The following is a 12,125-nucleotide window of genomic DNA, read 5'->3' on the forward strand; positions in this document are numbered from 1 at the left end:
TTATCATAGTCATTTGACAGAATCTGTTCGACCCAGGCGAAATCAGTGATACCTATACATGTTTAATTTGCGAGTCGACAAGCGTAAATTTAACTTATTATTAGTGATATTTGTTTCATTGCGTATTTAATCCGTAAATTTACTCCAATCGAGTTCTATTTGGATTTACAGAATATTCCGAAATTGTGTTTCGTGATACTGAATTTATATTTAGTCGATTTAAATTCTATTTATATAATTTTGAAGATAAATCGTGCCGTATCATTTTATGAAGAATCTGATATTGGCATTATTGTTTTGTCTATCATGAATTTCCTACAACAATTTTTCGCAATAATGCATTAAAATGTCAACGACTGCGAAAAATCTAACACTCGCAATGGCTGCGAACTCGTTATTCTGCGATATCGAGCAGATTTTCTCGAGAGCACAGTATAACCGTAATCCTATACCATAGTTTCGAGCTTTAAAGGAATGGGCTATCGTATTTTTCTCTTTGGTCACGTTCACAGCATGGTGCGATTCTACTTCGCTCGACTTAAGATGGGAAAACGAGCTTTAGTATTATATCCAGATTTATTGCGTGCTCTGATTTACGTGAACTTGATATTTACCATATCTACTTTACACTTAGCTTTCGATCCATCATTTTAAGACATAACGAAATAATCGTAATTAAAATCATTCGTAGATTGGATAGAATTTTATTTTATAAATCTTTTAATATTTATATATATTAAAAATAATATCTGAATATTTCATTGAGTTCATTTTACATTTATTTTGTGAACTACTTCAATTAAATATCACAGGCGTTGTTAAATGATTTAAATTATAACACAACATATAATCTAGAAAAGTACTAATAATATACTGAATGATATTAAAAACATATGTTCGCATATTACAAATACAAAAGAAATATGTATGTCAAAGGAGAATATTGGATAAAAGATTAATATATAACGATAAATCAGAATCGTGAATTATTATCTCTGATAGTAGATTGAAATTTATTGCTGATGCGCTGGGTGTATATCTTTGAGCATTTTGCAGTTTAGCCGGATCGGATGCTTCTCGCGCTCGATATTGAATCGACAATGGCGAGTGCCATGTAATTTGTTACTTCGCAGTCAATACCATGTGGTAAGCTGATTTCCAATAATGCGGACTTCCAGTAGTCTCATACGAAACGACTTTGCACTGATCGATCCTCCTATAAGTGGAAAAAGCTCGAGTTTCTAGCAAAAGTAGAAGCGTGCCAGCCACGTTGCAACTTCCACCGTGTGCAACTGGCGTGTGGAGATCCTGTTATGTTTCATTTATTAACCTTAATATCTGGCTGAAACCGGCCATGCCAGTAGTTGTTGCATAATTCCGAAACTACCGTGTTCTTTTCACCTCCGTACACCCGCCGCTTAACTTTTTAATAAACTCCCATCGTATAAAAAATCGTATGTGTGTATATGTGTACGTGCACGTTAATTTTTATTCTCTGTAGTGCGATTTAATTCACATAATATTCGTGTTACATTAAAAGTTTACAATTTTTCGAATCAGTGATTTTCATGTAAAATATCATAAAATAGTAATACGAATAATTAAATTATAAAATAATAAAATCAACGCAATTAATCGATCTTACGCAAGTCCCATGTAGTTTTCATTTCACCTTTGATTATCGTATTTAATTTCCGATTTCAGTTACGTATTCTTCGATTCAAAATTCTATCCAAATAGGGATATATATCGCTTAAATATTACAGAAATGTGTAACGCTTAAATTATTTGTATATATAATGACTTATATTTACTTTACTACTCTCGCTATTTATTTTAGTATATTTATCATTGTCTATTTATTGTTTATCTTTAGCAAATTCAACATTGATGACGATATGACGAATGCTGATTCGAATTTCGATTTTATAGTTTCCTGGTCAGCGAGCTACTTCGCATTCCACCCGCATCTCCATGCATTTGCACTTTAATTGGCTTCGCACTTGCCATTCCCGCGCTTACATCGCTTTGTCTCTTATAAATATGTATAATGTGTATACAAATAGAGATGCGTTTGTGTTAACGTACGCGAACACATATGCGTTGTATTGGAAACCATTTTCTAGTTCGACAATCGTAATATTTTTATTGAACTCGAGTAATATTGACAAAGTTAAACAATAAATTGAGTAAAATGTTATTGATTATTATTTACAGCATTATTAATATTAATCTAAAATAATAAAGGGGTTTAGTTTAATTTAATTAAATTTCCACAGTGATATAAATAATCAAACTGATATGAGAATGTATCACAATTTTTTAAATAATCTAAAGAAACTTTTGTATAAATAATGTATATTAAATATTTTTTATTTTACTGTCAGAGAAATTGTAAATACATCTATTAACGTCGATTTATTTTTAGATTTAACAACATCAAAATTTTGTTATATATCTGGCATTAGTAATTAGTAGACTAATTGAGCAATTAATATTACAATATTGTTTAAGCGCACTATGAGATATCCTAGTAAAAACATTTACCTTTTAATTAAGTTTTGTTAAATATTTATTTTTTTATTTTCATCATTCGTTTATTATATTTTATATGTGCTTTTTGTTTTATTTTATATTTCTTATAGTATTCATTAGATAAGAAAAAATTTTTACGTTATAAGAAATAATATTGTGTCGCACTTATCATCATTCGTATTATTAACTTAGAGTTTCCATATACGTCATATAAAAAAGCAGAGTTGGGTTTGGAATAGTTTTATCGTTTCAACTTTTAATGGAAACGATTCACAAGTGCTTATTAATTGGCTGCGGTCAAAGAAGATTGCTCAAGGAAGAATCAATTAGTATCAAAACCGAGAAACAAAATCTTCTTTGGCCCGAATAGTAACCCGTTCTAATTATTGTGGATGGGATAGGTGAGTTATCATAATCGGCTTTGGCTTAATGCCGAACATCCGTAGAAACGTAAAGCCGATTTCAATTCAAGCGTGCCTCTTACAATAATCGCGCATTAATTTAGGAACGTGACATTACATGAATTTAACACGCAATAAAACCATCAATAAAATCTATTATTTTTAATTGTAAAATTATAAATTTAAAGACTAAATACATATATATATTTCGATAATATAATGTATTTAAATGACTCGAGAAAGTGAGGGAAATGGATGTGATAGTCCTAAAACGTTTTACATATTAACTGTAAGTGTTCTTGAAGACGTGAAAGATTTGGTGTATGGCATATTTGCATGAATTCGATATGCAAAAACGATAGAACTTTGATAGTCTGAGGCTAGGTTAATCCGAGGCTTCTTGCATACCGCAAGCGCGGTTCGTTTAATTCCAAGTTACGCCCCGTAAGAAGTTTTCATTCAACTTTACCATTCGCCAGACAACGAGTTTGTTGACAAATTTATCCGCCTCAGGCTATTTCAATTTATTTATGCTGTCTCCGAGCAGCTCAATTCGCGTAACACAAATAAAAACATGCAACTCCATATTTTTACAGTCTAGATTTCCTTTTGAAGAAAGAGCAATAACAGATGTATCTCTTGTGAATATTACGTCTATACGCGGGTGATAAAAGCTAAAAATATGAAACTACGATAGCATACTTGCGCGAAACACAATAATAAAAAATCGACTAAGCAGAAATTAAATCTATTATGCAAGACGCTGCATTATCCTTTTGCATACAGAAAAAGCGATGCCTCTCTCTCTCTCTCTCTTTCTGAACTTTAAAAACTCGTCATTTCCGCATCGTTAACTTGCGCATTTCCAACCAGTTTCGAAGCACATGGACACAACAGACGCGCTCGAGTGGTATAGCTTTAACATAAGTACGGCGATAATCCTACGTCGAGCTCGCAATACCACGTTATAGTTTTCGCCGAGGTCGGGTTTTTAGCTACGCGATTGTGCAAGCACGCGTGTGGGAGTAAAGACCAAAAAAAATAACTTGTACGACGAGGTATCGGTGGAATTTCCGCTGCTTAGTCCTCGTATTAAGCGTTTTGGGGGAGGATTGTTCGTTTCGCCAGTACTCGGCGCCGGTAGTAAATACGAATGCGGCTTTAGTGCCGGAACGAAGGACCGACCCGTCGATTCAGCTTCGTCCATAAATTCACCCGTAAACGTTAACCCGGACATCGGCAGTTTCCTATCGTGTGACACGGCTCTTCGTGGCGAACAAGCGCGAGTTAAACGGAAGATCGCGCCAGTTTGTCGTCGTTGAGAACAACGAGCTCAGTTGGCGGTTATAGTTATCGCGCGCAGAATATATGTAACTGACGATTAAACCAAGATTTATAGTATGTTTGTGTAAACATTGTAACACGCATGATTTTGTTCTTGTAAAATTTTGTTGACGTGTCGAAATAAAATTCCGAGGTATTCGTAGGTCATAATAATCTCCTAAGAATGTGCCAAATTTACTTGGAATATAATTTCAAGTATTTATCAAAAAACTGACATTCGAAATATTAATATCATTTTATAAGATAATTAAGAAAATATATATTGTATAAAATGTTGCTTCAAAGCAGGAAGCTCGACAGCGTTTGTAAACACTCGTAAATGTGTAATTCATTGTCAATATAATCAAAATATAATCAAAATATATAGTCAAAATAAGTTTGTAAGCACTTTTTTATCAAGAAAAATAGAATTGGTCTTCTCAAAATAAATACAAAATTCAACTTTTGCGTACCTATTACGTCTTAAAAATTTACATATGTATACGCATAAAATAAATTAAAAAGATATTCTCACTTTACAATGCAATTTTCCTGGAACCAGAATATGTAAAAATTATGTTAAAAAAAAAATTAAAATCTTAGTTTTAGTCAAACCATTCCTCTTAATAATAATTTTATGTCAAATTTACGAAATAAAAGCATAAAAATGCAATACATTTTATACAGCAATTATTATGTAAGCCACAGGTGGTTGAAATAAATTGTATAGGAGAAATGATATTACGAAATTGTATAAAACAAATACGAAATGTGAGTCGCCGTCAGAGACTCTTACTTTCTTGTCTATATATTCATGAGAGGAGATTCTCGTTTTATGTGCATAAAAAGCTGTAGCAATATATCATCTCAAAGAGACATCTACATTTTCTTCAACATTTAAAAATCCAGAGGCTATCAATTATCGAGCTTAAGTATCGATTTAAGGGAAGAAACTTCGAACGGTAGCGTCAAGTAACACGATGAATTCCGCCGAGGGCACGCGCTCTTTTCCCAATGTGGCAACCGCGACAACCAGAACGACGAGCTGCGGGTCTCTGTGCTGCGAAACGCCATTAAACGCGAAATCTTCTCCCACGGGTTGTTCGGGCCAACTCAAGTCGGCGAGAAGTTCTCCCGCTCTGCGGGTCCAGCGTTCAACGTCGTTCCGTCGGTGAAATCGCTCGGGAATCGCGGTTATAGCGATTGTTTTTAAACCAGAATCAACCAAATGCAGAACCGCCCGCGGTGGTTTTACAGAGGTCAGGGAAAAGGTATGTGTGATGGGTCCATGTATGTTTGTGAGTGTGTGAAACCGGGACGGGGTAGTGGCCAGTGGCCGATGTTGGATTCGGAGCTTGAAATATCGCGTTCCTAATGCACCGGGGCAAAAACTCTGGACTATACCCTCAGGGGATGGAGAATGTACTGGCAGAAGGGCTGCAAACTGGAGGTCGTTCGTGCAACAATGCACGTCGTATTTCAACCGTCTGCGCGCGAGCCACATGTCTACGAATATGAATCGCTAAGCTGGAATTGTGGAGGTCAGTTATCAGTGTAGAAGCGAACTTTGAATTTCTCAATGTACAACAAAAGCGAGATTCGAATTTTTCTTAAACGTTTGTGATTCTTCAAGGAGTTTTAAAAATAAATTTCAGAAAAAGAGACTAATAATAGAAAGCATAAATATTAGAGAGTATATAATTAGTGGATAAACTATAAAAAAAATTTCATTATATTGATAAAGATCGAAACAACTAGAAATATTGACTAAATATGCGCTGTATTTTATCGTGTACGTTTAAAAAATAGTTATCGAGAAGCGTACCTCCAATATAGCGATATGGCAATTATTTTACTGCGAGAAAACAAACGTTGCAATTAACGATTAGCAAAGATAATTACTAGCGATTTTATGGTATTCCGTTTCTGTCGCTATCAGTGCGTTCATTAAAAGTGCAAAAGATGAAAACTCATTTGTAAATACGCGATCGTCGTGTCAGTCAGCGAAACGCAACACGCGATATTGCGGGGACAAGATAACGCGGTTGGAAAAACTTTCGCAAAGCGCAAAGTTGTTTGCGTTACTTTATTCCCAAGCAGCAATTTCCATTACGTCGCATCGCTTTTACCGGCATTTTAACTCACGCTACGCAAATGTTTCTCATTTTCAGATTCAAGGGCGTTATTTGTGTAACGCGAAAGCGCGTTTTACGAATCTCTCAGGAAAGAGTTAAAGGAGATGAGTCCCTATGGTCTCGCGGCACTTTTAATCAACGCGACAACTTTCAATTTCCTCAGTAATGTTTTACTGAAAAGTAACATTAATTTACACCATTATGCGAAAATAAAAGAAAGAAAAACGATTTCTGTATTTTGCGTACGAAAGTTTTTGTCGGTTCAAGCGCGAATTTGATTTGAATTAAAACTTTCAGAAAATAAATTGCGATGTACACCTTAGATTTCATTTCAGACTGATATACATATATCAGGAAAGCTAATCGCGAATCAGGATTAGTTATATCCAAATATTTCCAGGAGAACTTCTGATCGCTCCCGGCGGTCGAAACCAACATCGCACGAAGTAACCGAAGCGTATCCACACAGGGGATTCGCGGAATTCGCTTCCTGCACTGTTGAGAGTCGAACTCTCTACACGACGTTACTAGATCGATAGTCTCGGATTCCGCTCGTTAGGGAACGTGCGCAGTCCTCACGTCCTCGTGTCACTGGATGCACATGCAGGGACAGGATGTGAATGGGTAGATGAGAGAGTGCGGAGGGCAAGAGACAGAAAGACAGAGAGAGAGAGAGAGAGAGAGAGAGAGAGAGAGAGAGAGAGAGAGAGAGAAAGAGAGAGAAGCGTGATCGAAGTTAGGATAGGCCCTTGGGATCGGAGCCAACTATTACCATTATGTGCGGACCAAACCTGCATTATGTCCGCAGCCTATGGCGCATACCAGATATCCTTGAAACGAACTGTAGACACAGCCGACCCTTGCCGACGTCTCTTGGAACGTTCTTAGGTCCTGTACGTATTTGCACGGTAAATCGCGTAAGCACAGTCAGTTCGAGATGCGAACGGAATTTAAACTTCCAGTTACGACGTTATGACCGGAATCATTTTGCTCAGCAATATGATTTGCTTTTCCTTCTCTCGTTCGAAAATAATATATTTCTTAAGTCTGTGGAAAATAACTACGCAACGTTTGCACAGGTCGCAAAGGAAGGTAAGATGCATAATAAACGTTCGACATTACTGCGCTTCAAACAGCGATTATCAGTCTTCGTTTATGTTCGATGAAATTCTAGATAGATAGGAAGGAATATACGTATATACGAACAGTGGTTACGAGCTACGTATCCGGGCATGTGTGACTTTGATCGATGTGGGACCAACTGAAGTCGATATTGCATGCCCGCAAGGACCACCATTCGTGACGACTTGGCGAAGACGTAAATACATGGTACTCAGAGCTTTAATCAGTCCACCTCTGCTGGGGATGCTATCGCGATGTATTAAATTCAAGTCCATGATGACAGGCGTAATTTTAACACTAATCAAGTAACCGATAATTTCCGTACATGTATCACAGACTTTTTATAATTCTGAATCTTTTCAAAAAGCCTAGATTTTTTTTTTTTATAAAACGTTAAGATAGGAATCGGCGTTTTATAAAAATTGTGAAACTTTTATTCAAAAAGATTTATTATATATATATATATATATAGAAGATTTCGCAATGTATATGTAAAAAAGATAGAATTAATATTAAACTATATTACGTAAAATATTACACACATATTTTTATATACAGTATTTTTATATAGTAATTAATAAATTATATACTCTTAAGATAGTAATATTTAAATATGTAGTACATGTATTGCGTGCGTGTTTTTTTACTTATATTGTAAAATATATAATTTTTACATTTTCCTTCCTTAATTTATGAATCTTTTGATTAACTTTTTCTGAAAGATGAACTTTATTGGCAGTTTCGTCATTTAATTACTTTCTTCCAGACTGTAGAGTCACGGACTTATGATTTCGGCGTGAACGAAGACGGCGAGCAATAAGTAGAATGCGGTTCGGCTTCCGACCGGAAGGCGACGTCTTCAAAGTTCGCGTCAATTGCCAGCCAATATCGCGATGGATTTCGTTTTTCTTCTCCGTCTCTCTTCTTGTCCCTTAATGTCGCCTTCGCGTCCCCTCCCCATCGAATCGTCGCGCAATGGAACCCTTTCTGTTTCTCCCAGGGAGAGACTCGAAGGAATTCGATTTTAATAATTCACCGGTCCCAGTAGCCTCTCCGTTCGATTCGATTCGCTCGAATCGATTCGGGCACCACATTGAATCAATGAGAAAGATTCGACAGTATTCTCATAGAAACAGTTCCCCGAAGTTTCTTCTGGCTAGAGATAAATAACACGCGAAGTTTCTTTAATAATGTAAGTTCCAACGAATGTTTATTTGTGGCTATATCCGTAGAACAAGACTTTTTTAATTGCATTAGTCGCTGATTTAATTCGTCATGCTTTCGTATATATCTGTCAAAACGTAATTTCGATATATTCTTTTTAAACTGGTGATCAGAACTCCTTTGAAGAAATATTATATTTAAGATCCCGAGTATATCTTTGTAGAGTATATATACCGGTATATTGCAGGAAGCTTAATCCATCGAATTGAATCGCCGTAAATGCGAGAAGTGCTTGAAACGGAAATGATCGTTACTCAGGGTAGTAAACGAACCAATTTCAGGAACGCATTTTCACTTCCTCAAAGGCTCACTCTCTATAAATAGACTTTGCCGAGTATTAAAATTAATGGTCGCAATTAATTCCTTTCCATCTGTATACTGCTAAGGACATCTTTCACCGTTCACAAAGATTAGCACACGGTTTATTCCGTAATTTTTTTATAACATGCTTGTTATGTTTTTTTTTTTTTTTTATATAGGAATTACTCGGTAAAAAAATTGTATCTTCGTTCAAAAATCGTTCAATTGTACATTCATGTTGTAACGTTTGTAAATAACGTGAAGTTTTGGCCACATTTCGGAGCTTTATGGCAAATGAAAACATTGGTGATCAAAATTCTTTTGACAGCTGAAAGAAATTTCAGAGAAGAGAACATTGAAAAATAACGTGACAAAGGGCAAGCGACCAACAGATGGAATACGGCAAACAGTAAAAAGCCAGAGGGGAATAAAGAACAAGTATGGTTACGAAGGCGTAAAACGGAAATGCAAGGCGCTTTTGGAAAAACGTGTCTACTCCGTGGCATCGTAAATAAACATGGGAAAACAGGATGAAGCGCCCAGGGCGTTTCGCGCATCCATGGTCGCGCAGTTTCGACTGTCTACGTCGTGAGAGAAGCAGCTTCGAGTGCAGCTGCAAAACTCCTTAACTACGTGGTTTGGCGCGTACGGGCGTGCCTATCAGAAGTCAACTACATGCCATCGCACCTTTCTCGCCGTTCTTTTAGTGTGAATTATTAAAGTATATGTACGACAGGGGCTACGTGTGCACAGATGTTACCTTTACGGTCCTCCGAGTCCTTTTACGTTAAATGCGTATCATTTTCGAGGCTTTAAATAGTTCCTCAGAGAAAAAACACGATTTTGTTTAGGATGATGTTGTAATCGTCGTATAGATAATCAGAAAAATCTGTATCTGCGTCGAAATTATAGATGTCTTACTTTTTCTATTTGGGGGGAGGGGGGAGGGATATATAATAAAAATTATTTTGAAAGAAAAAATAGAAAATATTTAAAATATACACAATACTTGTTAAATTAATTAATTAATTAAAATTAATAAAATAATTAATAAAATCAATTAATTAAATTAATTAAAATTAATAAAATAATTAATAAAATCAATTAATTAAATTAATTAAAATTAATAAAATCAATTAATTAAATTAATTAATAATGTTTTCTCGTATTTTTATAATCTGTAATTAAATTTTCTTTCAGTATTTATAATATTTACAATACGTATTGTGATTGTATGAGAAAGGAACTATAATTTTTATTTGCGATATTATAAAAGCAAAATATCTGGAAATATTTTTCGCACACCAGAGTGGTGTACTTTGTGACATGTGTAAATGATTTTCTGTACCGTATCGTACAAACGGCAAAAACTCGACCTCTATCACCTCTAAACTATATATATCCAAGTGCGCCATTAGTCACTTCGATAGCTCATAAAACTGATAAATCGATACACTTACGGTTGTCTAGCTTCTAAATATGTGTTAAGAATTATTTTACTCAAGTGTCTCTAATATACACATTCACATTTAAATGTAAATGTTACTTATTTAATCTCGAATCTTTTTATGTAAAGAATAGTAATGTGTAATAATACAAAGGTATAAAATTTGCAGAATACATAAATACAGGTTGCGAAGATGCACGACAATAGAAATTTTACGCGAGATATTCCTTCTGCTTTTTACGACGCTGCGGAATTCTTAATATCGTGCATGTAAATTACGCACAAACTTATACCAGTCACGGATTGAAAGCTGCAGCCATAACTCGTGGCGAAAGCGTTTACATGCGAAAAAAGCACCGTTTTTCGCCGTGTGAGATTTAATATTCCTGTTTCGTTAAAAAAAAGCACGTCTATCTGCAACTTTTACGAGAGTTTGTGCTCGATTCCTCTTACGGGACGGAATTTTATATGGGAAGCTTCCTGCGAGCAGCTCGAAGAAATTGCGCAAGAGCGCGAAACCTTGTTTACCTCGAACGCAGTTAAATCTATTAGAGAACGTATTCTACCGAACGATAGTGAGCAAGCTTTCGTAAAATCTTCTGCAATTAAATCGTGATATAAAGGCTTTTCGTACACGTACTACCTTCTGTATAGCATCTTTATCGCAGTTAAAGCCTCTTATCCGAAAACGCTTAACTGTGAAAAATCATTGTGCTGAGTTTCTGCACGACTCGGGATGAATGTAATTTCATTGGAAGATTCCTGTTCTTATTTAAATTTTCGCCACGTTCGTTTCTCTTTGTCGACATCCGTTAGAAAGAAAAAAAAAAAAAAAAAAAAAAACAAGGTTGAACTCACTAACGAACGATAAAGCGAGATATCTCTTCTGTATATAAAGAAGTAGTAAAATGAACAGTTTCGTCTGCATTGTTAAAATGAAAGTAAATGAAGACCGTTACCGTGAAATTTTGCGAATTTTTTGCGATTTCTCGTGTTCGCAATTTTAATTAAGTAATAATAAATTTTAATTCAGTAATGATGTAACCGCATAACATGTATTATTTCGTCAATTTACTTTAGTATTTAAAAATTCATATTTTGCATCAAATAAATTTGATCGCAATTTTATACGCAATATTCGCATTACACAATAAAGTTGGTAATCAATTTACGAGAATCATGATTTTACATAAATTGGAATTATTCTATTAAACAAAAGTTGATTAATTTAATTTTAATCAAATAATCTATGCTTTTTTATTTATTCAATATGTATCATTGGTATATCAATATTTCCACTATTTTATCTTGCTTGAATAAGACTGACATATATTTAGAATGCAAATTATACATCTCATCCAACAATCTTATAATCTGAATACTGTGATATCCTAGCAACTATAAACATAATATGCACCACTTATTAACATTGTATCCGTGGAAATGCTGTCGTAAATCTTGTGATCTTATTAAACTGGCGAGAAACAGCGCGTACAACACAACTGTTCTATTTAATTACGCGGAAGGAATATCGGAGTCGCGCAACATTACTATCGATATTCCTGTACGTTGCCGACCTTCTCCGGAATTCCTCAGACGCTGAAGCAATGGCAGCCGGGATCTTCAGGGAGGATCTTA

At 35.1% G+C, this 12,125-nt stretch overlaps 1 protein-coding gene across 13 annotated transcripts in view; it reads right to left on the minus strand.

The window, feature by feature from the left end:
• The window catches only part of LOC140669772 (uncharacterized), a 209,957-nt gene that overhangs the window by 124,772 nt on the left and 73,060 nt on the right, over positions 1–12,125 (minus strand). The window lies entirely within an intron of this gene.

This window comes from Anoplolepis gracilipes, chromosome 9, assembly GCF_047496725.1.
Source record: "Anoplolepis gracilipes chromosome 9, ASM4749672v1, whole genome shotgun sequence".
NCBI lineage: Eukaryota > Metazoa > Arthropoda > Insecta > Hymenoptera > Formicidae > Anoplolepis > Anoplolepis gracilipes.